The following is a 6,191-nucleotide window of genomic DNA, read 5'->3' as shown; positions in this document are numbered from 1 at the left end:
CTCCCCTTCCAGATCACACTGGACTCACTGGTGGCCCCCAGCGTCTCCCGCCTCACTGGTCGGGGGGGCGAGCCCAGCCGTGTACAATCAGCAAACACAGGGGTGAGCGGAGGCTCCCGGCACAGGCTTGCCCCGGACCTGCCACTCGGTTTCCCACTTCTGTGTCTCTGCCTCTTCCAAGCTAGCTGCCGGGAAGCCTTTCCTTTAGTCCCTGCCTGACCCCTCCTTCCCGGAGGAGCAAGTCTCCTGCTTCATGGTCCAGTTTAAGGCTTCTCCAGCCAGCAAAGACATCTTGTCTGCCTCTCCTGAAACTGGGGTTGCGTCTGAGCCCTCTGTGTTTGCAGCCCCCAGCCCAAGGCAAGGAGAGCATCTGCCGAAAAACCCAACAAGCAAATATGTAGAGGCTCTTTGCTGTTCTGTCAGCTTCTAGAACAAACACTGGCATTAAGGGGTGTCTGGGGCTGGGGGTTGCCCTTCAGGATTTGTTAATTTAGTTTAGTTTTTAGTTTCTTTAAGATATATTTATTTGAGAGAGAGAGAGAGAGAGCATATGTGTGGGGGGTCTGGGAGGGCAGAGGGAGAGAGAGAATCCCAAGCAGACTCACTGCTGAGCACAGAGCTAAACGCAGGGCCCCATCTCCTGACCCTGATATCACGACCTGAGCTGAAATCAAGAGGCAGATGTCCAAAAGACTGAGCCACCCAGGCGCACCGGGGTTCATTATTTTAATAAATACTGGGTGCTCCAGCCAGGAAGACGGGGCCATTCAATCTGCAAACACAGATTCCCACGGAGAGCAGTGCCCTATGCCCCCCCGGCCTCTGAAATCCCTCTGGGCTGATGCGGGACAGAGAAGCGGGTGACCGGCAGCCAGGGACGCTGTCCCTCCTCCCAGCAGCGCAACCACATCACACAGGGAGATAAGCTTGCTGAATTGCTTTCTCCGGATAACACCCATCAGGAATTTCGCCTCTGGATCACGGAGCCACGCACCACCAGCCACCCTCCCCGCCCTGCCCATATTTGAATGCTGCATGGAGTGTGGCTTCCTACACCCATGACAACCTCCCTTCTGGAAGAAAGCTGGAGACCCAGAGGTCTGGTGCCAAGGCATGGCAGATGCGGTCTGGCACGGAGGAAAGGGCGAAGTCCATGCCAGGAACCCACACTTCAAGTCGGGTGCCTGAGAGCTAAATCCACCCCCTTCATCCCTGGGGGGCCGCCACCTCCCTCTGGGTCCTCAGAAAGGGGTGGATGACCCACAGGGCGGAGGGGCGGAGGCTTATGGAAATAAATTCGCTTCCCTCTGAAAACAGAGACATGGGGGGGACATGGATGGGCCCACGGGCTCTCTGATGGAGCTGCCTGGGCTGCACAGGAGGGTGGGTGTCAGATGAGGGGACCACGCATGGGCATCGATATGACAAGGAGGACCCTCCGGCAGCCTCCAGCAGTGGCTGGTGAAGGCTCAAGTCTCAGAATGCACCTGCTGTGCCTGGAGAGGGTCCAGGGCCCCCACACATGGTGAGACGCACGTTTGGCGCCTGGCCATCCCCGGGCTCTGCTGGCTGCTGCTTCACGGGCCCATAAATTGGGACTCCAGAGCCAGCAGGCGGTTTCCCAATCCATTACTCACTGCCATCCCGTCCATGGACATCCCAGGCCCTAAATAATGAATTACCCGATCTCTCTGGCCGCCTTTATCAATAACACCTTAGACCAGGCAATTAGCATTCTGAGCCAGGGCCGGATTCGGGGTCCTTGCTCTCATGCTCTGAAGCAGCAGGAATAGGGCTGTGTGGCCTCGTCTGTTCCCAGCAGGCCTGGAGACAAAGCACCTTGTCCCCTGCTAACAGTTCGCCCCGGTTGTCTTTAAAGGTCGTTATCTGTCAAGCGGGGAACAGAAGGGTCCAACACAGATGCATCCATCCACTGACTCAGAAAGGGCCACTTACTGGAACCAAGAGTACTTAAAGGACCCCCCTCTTCCCCCTGTATCCCATACTTGCCCTGCCATACCTCGGGGGCACGGTAGAGCCCTTTGTCTGGCGGGGGAGGGGGGGGGCTTGAGAAGTTAGAAGGACCTTGAAGAACCATTAAAATTCCACAAAGAGAGGAGCACCGTGTTGTGTGGGCAAGACACATGTCCCTTACAAATGGCGCATTATATCTAGCACACGTGTCCATGCATGATGGATGGAACACTGTGTCTGCATACACGTGCACACATGGGGATGTTTATAGGGTGGACAGTATAAAATACGCATACTTTATGAAACACAGCCAGAGCACATAGGTTCTCCAAGCTCTGGCCTCACACTCAGCAGAGGGAGGGGCTCAGCCTGCCAGTCACCTGGGCACCTCTGAGCTCAGAGACACAGGGTATCCCACCATCCACACCCTGCAGCATCTGTCCTCCACATGGGGGATGGGCAGCACCTGCACTGTGCCACGCTTGCTGTCACTCCACTTGCCCCCATGGGCACACATGTGAGTCCCTATGCTGCCGTACTGCTACCCATTTCGCAGAGAAGCAAGCTGAGGCTCAGAGGGACCTGTGGCCAAGGTCCTACAGACAGAAAGTGACCAAGCCCAGCCCTAACTGATAACTCTAGCTTGCCCCTTGCCCAGCTCCTGGTCCCTTTCAGTGGCCGTTCACTTCGCTCAGTGGCCCTGGTTTTGCTGTCACCCCAGGGCTTGATCTGGAAGCATGACATGAAGAGAGCAGATTGGCTGGGGAGTCTGGATGTCATCCCCCAACCTCAAAAGGGAGAGTCACACCTGTTGGAAAGTGGGCAGGTAGAATTCAGGCCAGAGAGTGCCTGGGAGGCCAGTCCCCACGTTTCTTTGTCCAGCCACTGTTTCTACCAGAGAATCCCCCGAGGCTGGCCTTCGCCCAGGCTAGTGGTGAGCCCGGCCTCCAGGAGCACACCCTGAAAGGCTGTGCAAAGCTGCACCCTTGCCTGTACCCCTCCCAGATGGATGCTTGGGGGCTTGTGCAAAGGGGTCAGCATGGGGCACCGCACTGAGCCTGAATACAGTCCAGAACACACGCCTCCTGACCTTTTACTTCTGCATCATCAGTGCCACCTGGCAGGTGTGGGAAAAAGGGGGACAGCATTGTCCTTGAAAATACAGGGAGCTGGGCAGCCTCCTTGGCTCCTCGGCTCACCACAGGGCTATAGATATAGATGCTGACGAGAGACCTAAGACCCCGGCAGGATGGTGGAATGCCACAGTCCCTGCAGATCCAAGATGCAGGTGAACTCAGAGCCATTCCCTTATGACCCCCAGGGAGCATTCTACAGGTGCTGAGCAAAGGTTTGCAACTCCTGATGTGTGCTCCTTGATCCCTACGGGCACAGATGAGCCACCTTGGCCACTCTGGCCCAGTGTCCCCCTGCCACCCTGTCACAGCAGCAGACGGCTACCATTCAGTGCCACGGTTCCCAAACTGCGAGCCAAGGCACCTGAGGGTGCTGTAGCGAGCTCACGGGGATGCAGTGGCCTTTTTTGTTTGTTTGTTTGTTTTTTGTTTTTTGAGAAAAACACAGTGAGGTTCAACGTTTTCTGGATTCTGCACCCACTTCCAGTTTCCAAATGAGAGCACGCCCTATCCCTTTCAATGATGCCCTCCCTTTGCCACGTCGGGTTTCTGGCAGGTGTTGTGACAAGAAGGAAGAGCAGAGGAGGGTGTGGAGGAGGAGAGGCGGGTGCTGACGTGTGACGGGGCTGTGACCCCAGGGTTCCAGAAGGAGCAGAGAGTCTGACAGATGTGTGCGTTCCCATCAACAAGTCATGGTGAGGAACGAAATAGAAATAAACTCCTTCGGGTTCTATGTGTTCTTCAAGACGACTGTGATGTTGTCAGGACATACGCACTTACTAGTTTGTGTGGACCTGACTACTGAATAAATAGACCTTGTAGACTTTGTTTTGTGGTGCAGAATCCACAGAGACACTGGGGGCCCCGTGAGCTGCGGAGCTCTGGGAGCCCGTGCTGGGGGTGAGGACGCTCTGACCTTGGCTTCTATGGTCAACCTTCAACAGAGCAGCCAAGGCTCAGCGGGGAAGGAGCCGATTCTGGGACTGGATGGGGAACATGGACAGTGAGCCCAGTGCATCACCAGATAGTGAGGAAATGCTAAACACAAAACAAAAATGACAATGCTGGGAGTGTGCCCACAGGACAGGAGCCAACTGAATGAGCTCCCAGGAGCCAATGCTAGACCCATTTGAGCCACACAGTAAATACAGAAGGACTGGATTATAACCCAAAGCATAAAATAAACATTCATGCATCCATCCCCATGTAAAGAAACAATGGAATAAATAAATACATGGAGGGCAGGGGACACCACAAACGTCTTTTGAAGAAGAATTCTCAGTACTTGGTGTGGACACCCTGCCCTCCAGGAAGGGGGCCACAACTCCCCAGTCCCTAAGTTGGGAGCTGCCCCGATGACTTCCCACCACAGAGCAGAGCGTGCAAAGGGGAACCTTATAGTCGAGACCCCTGACAAACACCACCTTGGCCAGGAGACCAAGGTCAATGCCACGGTGACAGGTCACATTCACAAATGATGTGACGAGGAGAGCACTTCACCTCTGTGGTCTTCCTCTCCCCAAAACCATGACCTCAGTTTAATCACAGGGAAAACATCAGACAAATCCTGAGAAACCCTCTTTAAAAACATCTGATGAGCACTCTTCAGGTGTGTCAAGGTCATCGACAGGCAGAAAAGTCCGAGGACCGCAGCGCTGTGGGGGAGCCTCGGGACCCGTGACCGCTAAGTGTCCTGGGACATTCTGGATGCGGTCCTGGGACAGAATGTGGCCACTGAGGAAATATGGAGGAAATCCGAATACAGAATATAGACAGTCATAATGCATCAGGTCCAAGGTCCAGTTTCCTGGACTGCCAAGGTCCCAAATTAGTAACAGTGAACTGGGCGGGAGATATGCAGGGGCTCTCTTCATTATCTTTGCAATTTTTCTATAAATCTAAAATGGCTACAAAATGTAGAACTCCTAAGAAAGAATATACTTAAGAGATAAATGTGGGTGTTGAAGTCAGCAGATCCGTGCCCAAATAGAGGCTTGGGTGGCAGAGAAGTTAGCACCCACCAAACCCCCGCGTGCCCCGAGCTCCCAGTCTCCTGTGTGACTGGCTGTAGCCCCCTGACTGAGCGACATGGGCATGTCACCTCCCAACCAGAGGAGCAAAGAACCGAGTGCCTCACCCAGGATGGAAGGCAGACAGCGACAGCCCCCAGACTTCCCAGGGGAGAAATGACCCCTCGTGGTGTCATGAACCAACCATCATCTTCATCATCATCATCCCTCACCACCACCACCGCCCCCTCATGAGACGCGGCCCACAGCCTGCACCCCAAGGGCAGGGCGAGCCTCTCCCCTGCCTGTTAGCCCCAGAGGAGAGAGGCAGGTCCCATCCAGGGCAGTCCAGGAAACTGTTTTAAGAGAGTTCTTCTGGGCATTTGGGTGGCTCCGTCGGTGAGCGACTGACGCTTGAATTCGGCTCAGGTCATGATCTCAGGGTCGTGAGGTCGAGCCCCACGTCAGACTCTGCACTCAGCGGGGAGCCTGCTTGAGATTCTCTCTCGCCCTCTGCCCCTCCCCCACTCAGGTGTGCATACGCTTTATCTCAAAAATAAATAAAATAAAACAGTTCTTCTTCAGGACCAGTTATTTATTTTTAAAATCATGTCTCATCGATCTTCAGTCTGGGGAAACAAATGCGCAGAGAACGTGGGCGTCCCTGCAGAATCCAGAGCTGCTGGCAGCCCGGCTCCCTCTCCGTCCCAGCTCCTGGTTGCTAACAAGCAAGCCATCCCAGCGACGGAAGGAGGGGAGATTAACTTCAGAAGCCAAGAGCCCTGCGGAAGCTCAGCCCCTGTGATGAAGTTCAGAGTCACACAAGCCCGAGGATGCCAGGAAGGCAAGCAGGAGGCGCCTGCCTTGAACAGGCCAGACGGCTTCCAGGAAACTGGGGTGTTTCCTCTTCACTGCTGGGACATTGCTTCTCTTTCTCTGGAATCCAGTATCTGTAATACTTATGGTGACAGGGACCGTGTTACAGGGCTCCCTTCTACAAAGAGCTTCGTGGGGCCTGCTCCACGGGGACAGGTCTGGGATGAAGGCAGGGTAGCGGTCACTCCTCCCGAGCACT

At 54.9% G+C, this 6,191-nt stretch overlaps 1 protein-coding gene across 2 annotated transcripts in view; it reads right to left on the bottom strand.

Moving 5' to 3' along the window:
- The window catches only part of SORCS2 (sortilin related VPS10 domain containing receptor 2), a 421,402-nt gene that overhangs the window by 133,473 nt on the left and 281,738 nt on the right, over positions 1-6,191 (bottom strand). The gene's annotated exons all lie outside the window — the stretch shown is intronic.

The sequence above is a fragment of the Lontra canadensis genome, unplaced genomic scaffold (assembly GCF_010015895.1).
Source record: "Lontra canadensis isolate GAN:19392208 unplaced genomic scaffold, GSC_riverotter_1.0 scaffold1, whole genome shotgun sequence".
NCBI lineage: Eukaryota > Metazoa > Chordata > Mammalia > Carnivora > Mustelidae > Lontra > Lontra canadensis.
Note: the sequence above shows the minus strand (reverse complement) of the source record. Positions and strands in the feature narration are given on the sequence as shown.